The sequence below is a fragment of the Vulpes vulpes genome, chromosome 1 (assembly GCF_048418805.1).
Source record: "Vulpes vulpes isolate BD-2025 chromosome 1, VulVul3, whole genome shotgun sequence".
Lineage (NCBI taxonomy): Eukaryota > Metazoa > Chordata > Mammalia > Carnivora > Canidae > Vulpes > Vulpes vulpes.
In genome coordinates this window covers 146,025,058-146,043,203 of record NC_132780.1, presented here as the reverse complement: position 1 = coordinate 146,043,203, position 18,146 = coordinate 146,025,058, and positions in this window count along the sequence as shown.

Genomic DNA, 18,146 nt, shown 5'->3' with positions numbered 1-18,146 from the left:
ACAAACGAGTTTAAAAACATATTATGAACAGCGGTACGCCAATAAATTAGGAAATCTAGAAGAAATGGATGCATTCCTGGAAAGCCACAAACTACCAAAACTGGAGCAGGAAGAAATAGAAACCCTGAACAGGCCAATAACCAGGGAGGAAACTGAAGCAGTCATCAAAAACCTCCCAAGACACAAGAGTCCAGGGCCAGATGGCTTCCCAGGGGAATTCTATCAAACGTTTAAAGATGAAATCATACCTATTCTACTAAAGTGTTTGGAAGGATAGAAAGAGATGGAGTACTTCCAAATTCGTTCTATGAGGCCAGCATCACCTTAATTCCGAAACCAGACAAAGACCCCACCAAAAAGGAGAATTACAGACCAATATCCCTGATGAACATGGATGCAAAAATTCTCAACAAGATACTAGCCAATAGGATCCAACAACACATTAAGAAAATTATTCACCATGACCAAGTAGGATTTATCCCCGGGACACAAGGCTGGTTCAACACTCGTAAAACCATCAATGTGATTCATCATATCAGCAAGAGAAAAACCAAGAACCATATGATCCTCCCATTAGATGCAGAGAAATCATTTGACAAAATACAGCATCCATTCCTGATCAAAACCCTTCAGAGTGTTGGGATAGAGGGAACTTTCCTCGACATCTTAAAAGCCATCTACGAAAAGCCCACAGGAAATCTCATTCTCAATGGGGAAGCACTGGGAGCCTTTCCCCTAAGATCAGGAACAAGACAGGGATGTCCACTCTCACCACTGCTGTTCAACATAGTACGGGAAGTCCTAGCCTCAGCAATCAGACAACAAAAAGACATTTAGGCATTCAAATTGGCAAAGAAGAAGTCAAACTCTCCCTCTTCGCTGATGACATGATACTCTACATAGAAAACCCAAAAGCCTCCACCCCAAGATTGCTAGAACTCATACAGCAATTTGGTAGCGTGGCAGGATACAAAATCAATGCCCAGAAATCAATGGCATTTCTATACACTAACAATGAGACCGAAGAAAGAGAAATTAAGGAGTCAATCCCATTTACAATTGCACCCAAAAGCATAAGATACCTAGGAATAAACCTAACCAAAGAGGTAAAAGATCTATACCCTAAAAACTATAGAACACTTCTGAAAGAAATTGAGGAAGACACAAAGAGATGGACAAATATTCCATGCTCATGGATTGGCAGAATTAATACTGTGAAAATGTCAATGTTACCCAGGGCAATTTACACGTTTAATGCAATCCCTATCAAAATACCATGGACTTTCTTCAGAGAGTTAGAACAAATTATTTTAAGATTTGTGTGGAATCAGAAAAGACCCCGAATAGCCAGGGGAATTTTATAAAAGAAATCCATAGCTGGGGGCATCACAATGCCAGATCTCAGGTTGTACCACAAAGCTGTGGTCATCAAGACAGTGTGGTACTGGCACAAAAACAGACACATAGATCAATGGAACAGAATAGAGAACCCAGAAGTGGACCCTGAAATGTATGGTCATCTAATATTCGATAAAGGAGGAAAGACTATCCATTGGAAGAAAGACAGTCTCTTCAATAAATGGTGCTGGGAAAATTGGACATCCACATGCAGAAGAATGAAACTGGACCACTCTCTTTCACCATACACAAAGATAAGCTCAAAATGGATGAGAGATCTAAATGTGAGACAAGATTCCATCAAAATCCTAGAGGAGAACACAGGCAACACCCTTTTTGAACTCGGCCACAGTAACTTCTTGCAAGATACATCCACAAAGGCAAAAGAAACAAAAGCAAAAATGAACTATTGGGACTTCATCAAGATAAGAAGCTTTTGCACAGCAAATGATACAGTCAACAAAACTAAAAGACAACCTAGAGAATGGGAGACGATATTTGCAAATGACATATCAGATAAAGGGCTAATTTCCAAAATCTATAAAGAACTTATTAAATTCAACACCAAAGAAACAAACAATCCAATCATGAAATGGGCAAAAGACATGAAGAGAAATCTCACAGAGGAAGACATGGACATGGCCAACATGCACATGAGAAAATGCTCTGCATCACTTGCCATCAGGGAAATACAAATCAAAACCACAATGAGGTACCACCTCACACCAGTGAGAATGGGGAAAATTAACAAGGCCGGAAACCACAAATGTTGGAGAGGATGCGGAGAAAAGGGAACCCTCTTACACTGTTGGTGGGAATGTGAACTGGTGCAGCCACTCTGGAAAACTGTGTGGAGGTTCCTCAAAGAGTTAAAAATAGACCTTCCCTACGGCCCAGCAATTGCACTGTTGGGGATTTATCCCAAAGATTCAGATGCAATGAAACGTCGGGACACCTGCACCCCGATGTTTCTAGCAGCAATGGCTACAATAGCCAAACTGTGGAAGGAGCCTCGGTGTCCATCGAAAGATGAATGGATAAAGAAGATGTGGTTTATGTATACAATGGAATATTACTCAGCAATTAGAAACGACAAATACCCACCATTTGCTTCAACGTGGATGGAACTGGAGGGTATTATGCTGAGTGAAATAAGTCAATCGGAGAAGGACAAACAGTGTATGTTCTCATTCATTTGGGGAATATAAATAATAGTGAAAGGGAATATAAAGGAAGGGAAAAGAAATGTTGGGAAATATCAGGAAGGGAGACAGAACATAAAGACTCCTAACTCTGGGAAACGAACTAGGGGTGGTGGAAGGGGAGGAGGGCGGGTGTTGGAGGGGAATGGGTGACGGGCACTGAGGCGGACACTTGACGAGATGAGCACTGGGTATTTTTCTGTATGTTGGTAAATTGAACACCAATAAAAATTAATTAAAAAAAATGAAATTCCATTTAAGTTTTATCTGACATGTTAATAAAAATGATGCCAGGATCTTTGTAATAATTGGAAAAATGATATGCTATATTTCAACAACCTAAGATATTGTCAAATCAAGTAGGTACTTAATGTGTAGGTACTATTCATGTGTAAAACATTGTCGAATAGTGACAGCTTTACATACTCCTGCTCTATTTCCATGTCTTTCAGGGCACAAAGCTTTGTGATTTAATAAGAAATCATGATATGGTTTTTTGAAAACATTTTAAATGTCAAACTCAATCAATAGTACACAAAATCCATTTTTTTTCACCTCAGTCATGACAATATGAATACCAATTGACTAAATGTGTGTATTCACTGACTGATAACTTTGCCACTATTGCACTTAGCTGATAGTGTTAGATATATGCCAATTTCAGAAATGCTCAAATATCAGCATCTTAAAAATCAACAAATTATGGTCTATCTTTATAAAATATTCCTGCATAACACTAATTTAAATAAGACAAAAACCACTAATTCAGTGTCCATTAATTGTAATGTAGTATTAATATTGCATATGCCCTTTCAAATTTTGTCCAAAGCAAAAATTCTACCCTGCATTTCAGATAACTCTTTTTATATGCAATTGGATATACCCACTCAGAAGTTATTCGAGCACTTCAAATTAAAATGGTCCCAAAGTGGGGCACCTGGGTGGCTCAGTCAGTTAAGTGTCCAACTCGTGATTTAGGCTTAGGTCACGATCTCAGGGTCCTGGAATTGAGCCCAGTGTCAGGCTCTAGGCTCAGTGGGGAGTCGGCTTCAGATTGTCTCTCTCTGTCTCACTCTCCCTCTGCCCATCCTCCATGTGCTCTCTCTCTCTCTCTCTAGAATAAATAAATAAATCTTTTTAAAAAAGGGAGGGATCTCAGAGTGAACTTCCTTCCTTTCAAATCACCACTCTTCACGTACCTTTCAACTTGGTTAATGACATCACCATTTGTATAGTTGCTTCTGTTAGAAACTTTGGAAACAACTGTTTATAATCTTTCATCCTTACTTTCAATATTTGAGACTTGAGTACCAAGTCTTAAATAGTCTATCCCAAAATGAATCTTTGTAATTGCACCCTTCAGCACTATACACAAAGTCATTGCATTAATTCATTTCACATAAAGGCTTCTAGGGTTGCTGTATTATTCCATTTTCAGGCATATTTTCCACACATTGATGTTTTTTTAAATGTGTGCATTTAATACAGATTTCTCCCCTTCATCCAAGAAGCTGTAATTAAAATAATAGTGCATTTTACAAAAATCCTTAGAACTGAATAAATGTGATTGTGATGGTTGATTTTATGTGTCACCTTGAGTGGACTAAGGGATGCCCAGGTAGCTGGTAAAACATTATTCCTACAATGTCTGGGAAAGTATTTCTAGAAAGAGATTAGCATTTTAATTAGTGAATAAAATAAAGCAGGTGGCCCTCTCTAGTTTGTGTGGGCTTCATCCAATCCACTGAGGGTGAGAATAGAATGAAAAGATAGAGGAAGAGTGAATTTGCCCTCTCTTTGAGCTGAGACAGCCATCTTCTGCTATCAAACACATGATAAAAGGCAAAGCTGAAAAAAACAGTTTAATATCAATAAGTATGTATGTGCTGAATGAAATCACATCTAATAACCTAAGCATCATTAAATATATTTTTAAAAGATTTTATTTATTTATTCATGAGAGACACACAGAGAGAGAGAGAGAGGCAGAGACATAGGCAGAGGGAGAAGCAGGCTCCATGCAGGGAGCTCGATGTGGGACTGGATCCTGGGTCCCCAGGATCAGGCCCCAGGCTGAAGGCAGCGCTAAACCGTTGACCCACCCAGGCTGCCCTCATTAAATGTTTTTATTTTTTTTTCAATTTTACATCTTATGATTGCACAATATTTTTTATCTTGTTTAATATCTTCAAACTTAAATTCTATCATTTCTAATTCTATCATCATTCCCGCTTTTGTGTTGTTTATACGGACTGGGTATCCCTTTATCCATCTCATTAGTTTTAACATTTAAAACTAAATTTTCTGGATCCCTGGGTGGCTCAGGGTTTAGCGACTGCCTTTGGCCCAGGGCATGATCCTGGAGTCCCGGATCGAGTCCGGCAGGGCTCCCTGTGAGGAGCCTGCTTCTCCCTCTGGCTGTGTCTCTGCCTCTCTCTCTGTGTCTCTCATGAATAAATAAATAAAATCTTCAAAAAAAATAAAACTAAATGTCACTTCGCATTAAATGTGTATATGTATGTGTGTGCACATTTGTTTGAACTGCTGAGATTATCACTTTTCTTTTGAACATAGTAAAATAGCCCATTTTTTTTGCACATTAGTTATAAAAATAAAAATACATGATTTTATTCTTCCCTTTATTATTATTTTCCAGTTCACTTATATTACTTTTTAATTAGAAACTAATGGCTTTAAAAGTTTATAAATATTATACCTACTATTCCCTGTCTTGGGAAGCACTGTTTTCCCCACAACAGCACAGAATTCTCCGAGTCTTATTTTCTCCCCGATTTAAATTAGATTGTTAGAATATTTTACTGTACCTTCTCTCCTCCTTTGCCCTGCTCGCAGCTAAGACCCCTGGGACACTATCACTTCTTCCTCCCTACCCATAGTCCCCACATACCTAGGTCTTTCTGAGACAATTTAGTACCTACTAGAAATTTTCTATTTAAATAGCTCTTAATTGGCATTCATATTACACACACCAAGTGAGTTTATTATTATCTGCAAATTACGTATGTCACCAAGCTCATTTCACAAGATTATTTACTTTTTCTTTATCTTCCCCTACTTTGTTACCTCTATTTGTTCATTTATTTACATAGTCATTTCACAGGTGTTCTCTGTACACAAAAATGTGAATAATATAGTCTCAGATTCCTTGCACATCTTTAATGTCTTTCTTTCTCATAGAAACAATAAATGATATTTTGGCTGAGTAGAAGACTTCTGGGTCCTTTTGTCTCAGCAAACTTCTGATTTATTCCACTATTTTAGATGCTGGCATTGCAAATAAGATGCCCAGCACAATTAGATATTTTCTTGTATGCAAAAGCTTATAATGTTTAATTTTTAAATGTATAAAATTTCTCTTCATATTTTGAATTCATGCCCAGATGTCCAATTCATGTGTCAAGCTATAACATTATTTTTTATCACCCAGAATGGATATTGTTGAAACTTTTTAATTTTACATTCATCTTTTTTCAGTTGAGGGAAGTTTCTTTCCCTCTAATTGTTGAAATTATTGTACCATCTTTATCCTTTTTCCTTTCAATCTAGATCACCTATTTTACTCATACTGAATCTCCTAAAGTGATCTCCTAAGTACTTTATCTTTTTATGATTTATTTCTCTTTACCTTTCAGCACTCTGCTAGGAGCTATTTGATGCATATAAAATTCTCACAAGTGGTTATCTCCTATGATTTACTAACTGTTTTGTTTTTAAAATCATGATTTTGAACCCCAGACTGTCTTATTTTGCATTATATTTGGCTCTTTTTATGTGGTCATATTTTAATTTTTATCTCCATGTTCATCCCCTTCTTATGATAGATTTTATTTGATTATTCTTATATTCCAACTATTCAATGTGGATCGACTATTTTTGAAAGATGGATCAGTTTAAAGGGATGATTGTTTTCTCTGAGTGCCGAATGGGTTTATATCTGAGAGCTAGGATATCCTTGATAAATAGAATAATGCAGTGGAGAACGACAACATGCTCTCTAATTCTGTGTAATATTATTCTATCTGAAGCTGTCTGCTTTTGTGTGTCACACACTCTTCAAACCTTTAAGGCAGAGAAGACTCATCCCACTTGTTCAGTTTCTCACTAGCCATTTGTGCCTCAGGGGCAACTGGCACTCTCATCTAGCCCATTATCTTTCTCCCCCACACATAGATCCAAAGGACAAGAACTTCTTATGATTAAACTTCCGCTCCATGCCTTTAGACTTTGCATGTCTCCAATCAAGTTTTCAGCACACAGGGGTACAATCCCTGAACCAGTTCAACAGAGAAAAGGGAACTCATCTCAACATAGAAACCAGAAGCTCTCTCTAACTCCTGGGCCAAAGACAGGCAAGTTGCTTGGCACTGAAGGTAGAGGGAAAGGATATCTGTTAAGATTAATATTTCACTTATTAATCACCAGAAAATAGAAAACCCAAAGCCCAGCATAATATTATCCCTAAAGCCCAGCATAATATTATCCTTTTAAATACATTGTAGGCTTCCTATGTATCAAATTGGATTAGACAAATATCACACGGGCAGATATATAAGGAGAGTGTGAAGCCAGATAATGGGCTGGATCTCACAACCCTGAGATGATGACCTGAACTGAAGTCAAGAGTCTGATGCTTAACTGACTAAGCCACCCAGGCATTGCTAAGTTCTGTTTGAAACCTAAATATTTAATCTTTAGTACATCTGGCATATTCTATTACAGAGAGTTGGAAATTTCAACATTCTATCTAGAAACCTCTTCATCAAGAGCCAGAGATCATTAGATAATATTTTCTCTTTCACATGGTACTGCAGGAAAGAGTTTCACTGTTTGCCAGTATGGAAGTTTTCTCAGGGTAAAAATAACATTTTTCTCACTATCCTTCAAATTTTCACCAGTTTTTTTCTCAAGGCCCCTCTAGCTTTCTCTAATTAACACCTGTGGCTGTTCCAGATTTTTCTGTCACTGGTCCCCAAAACCAATGCCACATACACTAGTTTCGTGTTATAGCAGCATTCCATTTTATGGCAGCATCCCAAATTCTATTCTAGTTATCAACTGCTATATAACAAATTGTCCCAAACTTAGTTACTTAAAACAGTAGCAAATTTTTTAATATCTCACAAATCTGCAGCTTGGTAGAACTCAGTGAAGAGGACTTATTGCAGTTGCATGTGAAATGGCAAGCCTGACTACAAATGGCAGAAGGCTAGAACAACTTGAGGCTTCCTGGGAATTGCTCTCATGTGGTCTCAAGACCTCTTCATGGGATCTCTCCACCTGCTCTTTCTATGTCATTTACAGTGATTTAAATCCCTCCATGGATTTTCAGGGCCCCAAGAACAAGTATTTGAAGGGACCAAGCAGGATGCTGTAAGTCCTTTTAAGAAGTATCCTTCGTGACATTGGGCCAGCACTAATTCAGGGAGAAAATGGGACTCTGCAGAGGCAGAAATACCCAGAGACAAGGATTATTGGGAGGGAGGGTCAATCTACAGGTTGACCACCACAGTCAGCTTGCTGCTCTTAAATCCCACCTACAAGTCTTTATTGTAGCAGTTATTACATAGTATTACTACTTTAGTTCCTCTTTTATGTTAACAACCTTTAAAGAGATGCCCTGTTTTAAGTGCCTTTTAAGTGACTATAGTCACAGTTCACATTTATTATTTGGGTATAATTATTGAATGCCACTTTCAAGAGTCTCATTTTGGTGATGAAATATTTGGTCACCCTTGTCATTATTATTATTATATCTGTAGCAACCCAAACGGTATCTGGGACATACTTACTTGGTTAAAAAAAAAAAAAGAAAAAATAGATATCTGTTGAAATATTTTATTAATCATTAGTTCTGTAATAGAGAATGACATTTGAAATAATAAGTAGTATGTTATAATTGCAGCATTAAAGCAGTAGAGTTTATGCTTTTTTTGTGAAGGAATTACTCTAATGTCCTTTTTGAGGTTACTAATTGCTCAATCTTAAAAGTCACCTCAATCTGCATATCCGATGAGTAGGGTCACAATTTTCTAAAGTAGTCAGCTCTCCACTTTTAGCATTTAAAAAGCATTGACTTAAAAGTCTCCTGAAATAAATACACATGAATATTTCTATTTTTCAAACAACTTCCTCAAGTCACTTACTTTTTTTTCTGTTGATTTTTGTTAGATCTTCTTTGCATTTTTACAAGAAGTCAAGTTTTCTACTGACATATTTTCAATTGTCTTTTAGTACACCTATTAAAATGATCTTTTAAAAAATAAATACTTTACAATAGAACAGAAATGTTTTTGATCTTTGATGACATTTACATTTTTTATGCATTCCTCGAAGAAAAGGGGGAGAGGGTGTAAATTTCAAAGAACAAAGAGAGAAACAAGGTCACCTTTAAGATTCTATCCCATGTATGTCTCCAGTTCCTAGATAATGTTTGGCTTCCAAGTATACACAGGCATATAAATTTTAATGTATTTCCTAGTTACATTTCTTGCTATAGTGACTGGGAAGTAGTTACCAATCAAGGAATATTTGTTAAAAAATTGCCTAATCTCATATGCCATCATTTTACCAAAGCTCTAAAATGAATTTTATCAATTCCTCATATTCTCAGTGTGCCTTAATTATCCATCAGTACCAGCAATGGTATTTATTTATACAGGCTTTGCCATTCCTGACCATGCTATTAAGCACAAACAAAACAGACTCTTAACTATAAAGAACAAACTGATGGTGACCAGAGGGTTAGGAGGGTGGGGAAATGGGGTATTTAATAGGTGATGGGAATTAAAGAGTACACTTGTGATTAGCACCAGGTATTGTATGGAAGCACTGAAGCTCACTATATTGTACAGCTTAAACTAATATTACACTGTGTTAACTAATTGGAATTTAAATAAAAACTTTAAAAAAAGCAGTGTGGATTGACATAATAAATTGAAGGTGAAGAAGCCCTAAACACAAAGCTTACTCTCCTCAATCAATAATTTTCTCCATAGGATTTTTTTTTTTGAGAGGTCAAGAGCATAGAAAACTAGGAACTGGAATGAAAAACAGCAATATATATATATATATATATATATATATATATATATATATATATTTTTTTTTTTTTTTTTTTTTTTTTTGTCTTACAATGCTAAGGATCCAAAGCATTACTACAAGAAAGGTCCCAATCCCATCCTAAAGACATTTAACATTAGAGATGAACCAAACTAGGTAAGGGTTCAACCCGAGTCTAATACAGTTCAATTCTAATTTGATCAAAGAGATCATCCCATATTCTGGAATGTCTGACAGGTAAAATAGAGTACTTGCTGGAAAAAGCAGTATGCATTTCCATATCTAATAATATCTTATACACAATATTTGACATAAAACCTTTAAAAATACTAGATGCTGGAAGGAAAAATATGTTCTCCATAATCAGAGCAGTAGATAAGGACTTTAAAATCTTTTATATGTTAAAGGATTTAGAGAAAAAGACAAAATGAGGGAGGAGTTGGAGCATTTATAAAAATAAATAGCTCTAAAAAAGAACCAAATGGAAATTGTAGAATTAAGAAACATATAATATTTGAAATTAAGAATTTATTAGATGTACTTTACAATTGAATGCCCACAGAATAATAAAGGACCACTGAATCAGACACCTGTTTAAAATGATCAATATCTAGTGTATATGTAATCAGAATCCAGAGAGAGAGAAGAAACAGCCACAAGAGATGATGGCTAAAGGATTTTGAAAAATTAATGAAAGACATCAACCCCATGTTCAGGAATCAAGCAGGATAAGTATAAAGATAATCAGAGTTAGGTATATCACAACTAAGCTACTAAAAATAAAATAAAATTGGAAAACCGTAAAAGTTATGCCTGGTTCATTGTTTTGTTTTAAAGGCCAGAGAAATGAAACAAACAACATTTGGGTTAATTATGGACCAAACAGCAAGAAGGTGTATTTAATATTGAAACAAAATAAGATATTGGCATTTTGATAGCTTGGTACTCAGCTAAACACTTTCATTAAATCCTTGAAAAACAGGCAATGACACTTTAAAAATATGATTTCAACTCAAGTGATTAGAACTGATTATAGAAAGTGACTAAAATAGCACTGAACATATAGATAACTGATTCAACTTCTTGTTCAGTACTTATATAACCTGCAAAATGCAAATTATACACAGATGCTTTCCATTCCTTAACCTAAGAATAATAAACAAATCACACAATAAAATGCAATATCTATACCACATATATACAACATGTGATCTTTTCACTTTAAATATGAGGCATATAAAAAAATAAAAATAAATATGAGGCATATATATGTTATATATGTATACACACATACATATATGTAGTTTTGTGGGATATATTTAATTGTCTGACAAGGACTCGTCCTATGAGCTGGAAAAATAAAATCCCATAGATTTCTATAGGAATATAGAAATATAGCTCTTGGAATTTTCTAAGTTTATAGAGCTATGTCTTTACTATGTATCTTGAATTTATCTGCATTAATAATGACAATTATTTTACTTCAGGAGGCAACCAATGATCCACTAACTCTGGAACTTAATGTAAAAAACTATGAAGAAATTGATATAGTGAAGTAGATCGTTTAATTTTAGAGTAGTTATGGCCTCTGAGGTAAAAGTTTTGCTGCTTATTACCCCACGGATAGGGTTATTTATTCATAGGTAGGCATTATATCTAAAATTCTAACCTTCCATAGACCAAGTGACAGTTCACTTCTTCCTCCAATTTAAAATTCACCAAATTCTTTTTCAGTACACACCTACCAAGTTTCCTACTGTCTGAAGTTAAATCAATCCTCTCTCTTCCACTTTTATCATCTCAGACCAGCAAAAACAATTTTATATAGAAGTGGTATACTAAAAAAGATTTCCATGATAATGGAATTTCTTTTATCCTCCTCATAGAAATTTTCTACACTGAGTCTTCTAAATAGTCTGGTTTCTTCTATGGAAATGAGAAATAAATTTGAACTATGAAAAGCAACCACTAAAAATTTTTTTAAAAAGTATAACTGATATGCTAAGAAAAAGGAAATGAGGGCAGCCTGGGTGGCTCAGCGGTTTAGCACCACCTTCAGCCCAGGGCCTGATCCTGGAGACCTGGGATTGAGTCCCATGTCAGGCTCCCTGCATGGGGCCTGCTTCTCCCTCTGCCTGTGTCTCTGCCTCTCTCTCTCTTTCTCTTTCTCTGTATTCCTCATGAATAAATAAATAAAATATTTTTTAAAAAAGGAAATGAAATAATATATATCACCCAATTAAAACTACAAGAGGAAGAAAAAGAGTGGAAGACAAAAACAGAACAAAACAACAAGGGCAACAAAAAGAACAAGGGTAGCAAGTAGAAAACAGTAACAAATACAGTAGATATTAATTAAACAATATCAATAATCACTTTGAATGTTAATTGTCTAAATGCACCAACTAAAATACAGAGATTATCAAAGTGCATCAGAAAACACCACCAGTTTAAATATAAAAACACATATAGATTAAACGTAAATGGATGGAGGAAAATATACCATGTTAACACCAATCAAAATAAAGTGGGAGTAGATATGTTAATTTCAGACAGAGCAGACTTCAAAGTAAGAAATTACAAAGGATAAAGGAAGTCTTTACATAATTGAGGAGTAAATTCTGGAAGATGACATAACAATACTAAACATGTATAGGTCTAACAACAAACATCAAATTATATAAGGCAAAAACTAATAGAACAGAATTCCATATGTCAACAAGCTAAAAAAGAAAAATCACATAATCATATCAATAGATGCAGAAAAAGCATTTGACAAAATGGAACACTCATTAACAAAGAAACTCTCAGCAAGCTAGGACTAATGGGTAATTATCTCAGATTGATAAAGATTATCTACAGATATTCTATAGCTAACGTTATACTTAATGGTGAGAAATTAAGGCTTTCCTGCTAAGATCAGGTACAAGGCAAGGGCATCCATCTTATCTTTCTTTTTCAATATCAAACTGGAAGTCCTTTCCAATGCAGTAATTCAGGGAAGAAAATAAAATATATACAGATTGGGAAAGAAGACATAAAATTGTCTCTGTTCATAGATGACATAATTTTCTAAATAGTAAATCTGAAAGAGTTGACGAAGAATTCCTGGAACTAAATAAGCATTACAGCAAGTTTGTAGGATACCAAATTATTGCACAAAAGTCTATTGCTTTCCTAAAGATCAATAATAAATAAGTCGAATCTGAAATTAAAAACATAATGCCATTTATATTAGCACATTGAAAATGAATACTTAGTCATAAGTCTAAGAAAATATATAGGTTCTATATGAGGAAAACTACAAAACTCAGTGAAATCAAAGAACAAAATAAATGAAGAGATATCCTATGTACATGGATAATGAAGACTCAACATTGTCAAGATGTCAATTCTTCCTAACATGATCTATAGATTTGATATATACCCAAGTCCCAGAAAGGCATCTTGTACATATAGACAAACTGATTCTAAAGGTGAATAAGCAAAAGACTCAGAATATCCAATACAATATTAAAGGAGAGGAGTCAGAGGACTGACATGACCTGACTTCAAGACTTAATATGAAGCTACATTAACCAAGAGAATATGATATTAGTGAAAGAATAGACAAATAGATCAATGAAAAAGAATACAAAGCCCAGAAATAGATCACTGTAAATATAATCAACCAATCTTTGACAAAGGAGCAAAGGCAATACATTACAGCAAAGATCTTTTCAAAAAATAGTGCCAGAACAACTGGACATCCACATTCCAAAAGAAGCCTAGGCATAGACCTTACACCCTTCATAAAAATGAACTCAAAATAGATTACAGAGCTATATGTAAAATGCAAAACTATAAAAATCCCAGAAGATAACATAGGAGAAAACCTAGCTTACCTTGGCCTTTTTAAATAAAACACTATCCATGAAAGAAACCGTTGATATGCTGGACTTCATTAAAATTACAAACTACTCTGTGAAAGACAATATCAAGAGAATTAGAAGACAAGCCATAGACTGGAAGAAAAATTTCCAAAAGACACATCTGATAGTCTCCAAAACAAAATAGTTATCCAAAACATACAAACAAATCTCAAGCTCAGCAATAAGAAAACATACAACTCAATTACAAGATGAGCCAAAGATTTAACAGACTCTCACCAAAGATATACAGATAGAAAGAAAGCATTTGAAAAGATACACTACATCTAATATATTATCAATGAAATGTAAATTAAAACAATAATAAAATACCACTACACACCTATTATAATGGCCAAAATCTGGAACACTCAACACCTAATGCTGGCAAGAGGGTAGAGCAACAGGAACTCTCATTCATTGTTGGTGGGAATATAAACCAAATAAATTGAAAATACATCCACACTAAAACTGGCACACGCTTATTTATAACAGCTTTATTTGGAATTGCCAAGACTTGAGAAAAAAGATGTCCTTCAGTAGACAAATAGATGAAGAAACTATGGGGTGTCCAGGTTATGACTGGATGGGATGCTGCAGGATGACAGAAGATAGGGGTCCTCAATTCATCTGGTCCAACAAACTTACCTAGGTAACTTTCAAAAGATCCTGAACAGCTATGAATTCGACCTGAGATGTAAAAACAGAGAACAACTGGAAGGCTACAGACAGAAGAATTTTTGCTTCTAACAAGAATCATTTATGGGGTATTTTCCTAAGGTCGTGGTTGATATTTTTGACTCAGGTCTCTCATACAGCCACTCTGGACAAGGCAAAATGACTAGAAGGAAGAATTCACCACAAAAGAAAGAACCAGAAGTAATACTCTGTGCCAGAGTTATAGAATTTGGATTTAAATACGATGTCAGAAATTCAATTCAGAAGTACAATTATAAAGCTACCAGTGGCTCTGGAAAAAAGTGAAAGGACTCTAGAGACGTTGTTACTGGAGAATTGTGATCTAATCAGGCCAAAATTAAAAATAGATTAAATGAGATGCAATACAAACTGGATGCTCTAACTGCTAGGGTAAATGAAGAGGAAGAGTGAATTACATAGAAGTTGATTGAAAGCAAGGAAGCTGAGCAAAAAAGGGAAAAACATTGAGCCCACGAGGGAAGGCTTAGGGAAATAAATGATGGCTTGAGAAGGAAGAATATATGTCTAATTGGGATTCCAGAAGAGGCTGAGAGAGACAGGTCCATAAAAGTATCTTTGAACAAATCATACCTGAGAACTTCCCTAATTCGGGGAAGAAAACAGGCATTCAGATCCAGGACATAGGGAAGAAACCGCCCCCCCTCCCCCCCCCCCCCCCCCGACAAAAAAAAATCAATAAAAACCATTCAACATTTTTTTAATAAATTTATTTTTTTATTGGTTTCATTTGTTATAGAATAACACCCAGTGCTCATCCCATCAGGTGCCCACCTCAGTGCCCATCACCCAGTCACCCCCACCCCCCCGCCCACCTCCCCTTCCACCACCCCTAGTTCGTTTCCCAGAGTTAGGAGTCTTTCATGTTCCGTCTCCCTTTCTGATATTTCCCACTCATTTTTTCTCCTTTCCTCTTTATTCCCTTTCACTACTTTTATATTCCCCAAATGAATGAAACCATATAATATTTGTCCTTCTCTGATTGACTTATTTCACTCAGCATAATACACTCCAGTTCCATCCACATCGAAGCAAATGGTGGGTATTTGTCATTTCTAATGGCTGAGTAATATTCCATTGTATACATAAACCACATCTTCTTTATGAATTTGTCTTTCGATGGACACTGAGGCTCCTTCCACAGTTTGGCTATTGTGGACATTGCTGATAGAAACATCGGGGTGCAGGTGTCCCAGCGTTTCATTGCGTCTGTATCTCTGGGGTAAATCCCCAGCAGTACAATTCCTGGGTCATAGGGCAGATCTATTTTTAACTCTTTGAGGAATCTCCACACATTTTCCCAGAGTGGCTGCACCAGTTCACATTCCCACCAACAGTGTAAGAGGGTTCCCTTTCTCCACATCCTCTCCAACATTTGTGGTTTCCTGCTTTGTTAATTTTCCCCATTCTCACTGGTGTGAGCTGGTATCTCATTGTGGTTTTGATTTGTATTTCCCTGATGGCAAGTGATGCAGAGCATTTTCTCATGTGCATGTTGGCCATGTCCATGTCTTCCTCTGTGAGATTTCTGTTCATGTCTTTTGCCCATTACATGATTGGATTGTTTGTTTCTTTGGTGTTGAGTTTAATAAATTCTTTATAGATCTTGAATACTAACCCTTTATCTGATACGTCATTTGCAAATATCTTTTTCCCATTCTGTAGGTTGTCTTTGAGTTTTGTTGTCAGTATCTTTTGCTTTGCAAAAGCTTCTTATCTTGATGAAGTCCAATAGTTCATTTTTGCTTTTGTTTCTCTTGCCTTAATAGATGAATCTTGCAAGAAGTTACTGTGGCCAAGATCAAAAAGGGTGTTGCCTGTGTTCTCCTCTAGAATTTTGATGGAATCTTCTCTCACATTAAGACCTTTAACCATTTTGAGTTTATCTTTGTGTATGGTGCAAGAGAGTGGTCCAGTTTCATTCTTCTGCATGTGGATGTCCAATTTTCCCAGCACCATTTATTGAAGAGACTGTCTTTTTTCCAGTGGATAGTCTTTCCTCCTTTGTCGAATATTAGTAAACCATAAAGTTAAGGGTCCACTTCTGGGTTCTCTATTCTGTTCCATTGATCTATGTGTCTGTTTTTGTGCCAGTACCACACTGTCTTGATGACCACAGCTTTGTAGTACAACCTGAAATCTGGCATTGTGATGCCCCCAACTCTTTTTTAAAATTTTCTTTTTTAAAAATCCCCTGGCTATTCGGGGTCTTTTCTGATTCCACACAAATGTTAAAATAATTTGTTCCAACTCTCTGAAGAAAGTCCATGGTATTTTGATAGGGATTGCATTAAACGTGTAAATTGCCCTTGGTAACATTGACATTTTCACAGTATTAATTCTTCCAATCGATGAGAATGGAAATTTTTCCATCTCTTTGTGTCTTCCTCAGTTTCTTTCAGAAGTGTTCTGTAGTTTTTAGGGTATAGATCTTTTACCTCTTTGGTTAGGTTTATTCCTAGGTATCTTATGCTTTTGGGTGCAATTGTAAATGGGATTGACTCCTTAATTTCTCTTTCTTCAGTCTCATTGTTAGTGTATAGAAATGCCACTGACTTCTGGGCATTGATTTTGTATCCTGCCACACTGCCAAATTGCTGCATGAGTTCTAGCAATCTTGGGGTGGAGTCTTTTGGGTTTTCTATGTAGAGGATCATGTCATCTGCGAAGAGGGAGAGTTTGACTTCTTCTTTGCCAATTTGAATGCCTTTTATTTCTTTTTGTTGCCTGATTGCTGAAGCTAGGACTTCTAGTACTATGTTGAATAGCAGTGGTGAGAGTGGACATCCCTGTCTTGTTCCTGATCTTAGGGGAAAGGCTCCCAGTGCTTCCCCATTGAGAATGATATTTGCTGTGGGCTTTTTGTAGATGGCTTTTAAGATGTCGAGGAATGTTCCCTCTATCCCTACACTCTGAAGAGTTTTGATCAGGAATGGATGCTGCATTTTGTCAAATGCTTTATATGCATCTATTGAGAGGATCATATGGTTCTTGTTTTTTTCTCTTGCTGATATGATGAATCACATTGGTTGTTTTATGAGTGTTGAACCAGCCTTGCATCCCGGGGATAAATCCTAATTGGTCATGATGAATAATCTTCTAAATGTATTGTTGTATCCTATTGGCTAGTATCTTGTTGAGAATTTTTGCATCCATGTTCATCAGGGATATTGATCTATAATTCTCCTTTTTGGTGGGGTCTTTGTCTGGTTTTGGAATTAAGGTGATGGTGGCCTCATAGAATGAGTTTGGAAGTACTCCATCTCTTTCTATCTTTCCAAACAGCTTTAGTAGAATAGGTATGGTTTCTTCTTTAAACGTTTGATAGAATTCCCCTGGGAAGCCATCTGGCTCTGGACTTTTGTGTCTTGGGAGGTTTTTGATGACTGCTTCAATTTCCTCCCTGGTTATTGGCCTGTTCAGGTTTTCTATTTCTTCCTGTTCCAGTTTTGGTAGTTTGTGGCTTTCCAGAAATACGTCCATTTCTTCTAGATTGCCTAAATTATTGGCATATAGCTGTTCATAATACATATTTAAAATAGTTTGTATTTCCTTGGTATTGGTAGTGATCTCTCCTTTCTCATTCACGATTGTATTAATTTGAGTCTTCTCTCTCTTCTTTTTAATAAGGATGGCTAATGGTTTATCTATCTTATTAATTCTTTCAAAGAACCAACTCATGGTTTTGTTGATCTGTTCCACAGTTCTTCTGGTCTCGATTTCATTGAGTTCTGCTCGAATCTTTATTAACTCTCTTATTCTGCTGGGTGTAGGATCTATTTGCTGTTTTTTCTCTAGCTCCTTTAGGTGTAAGGTTAGCTTTTGTATTTGAGTTCTTTCC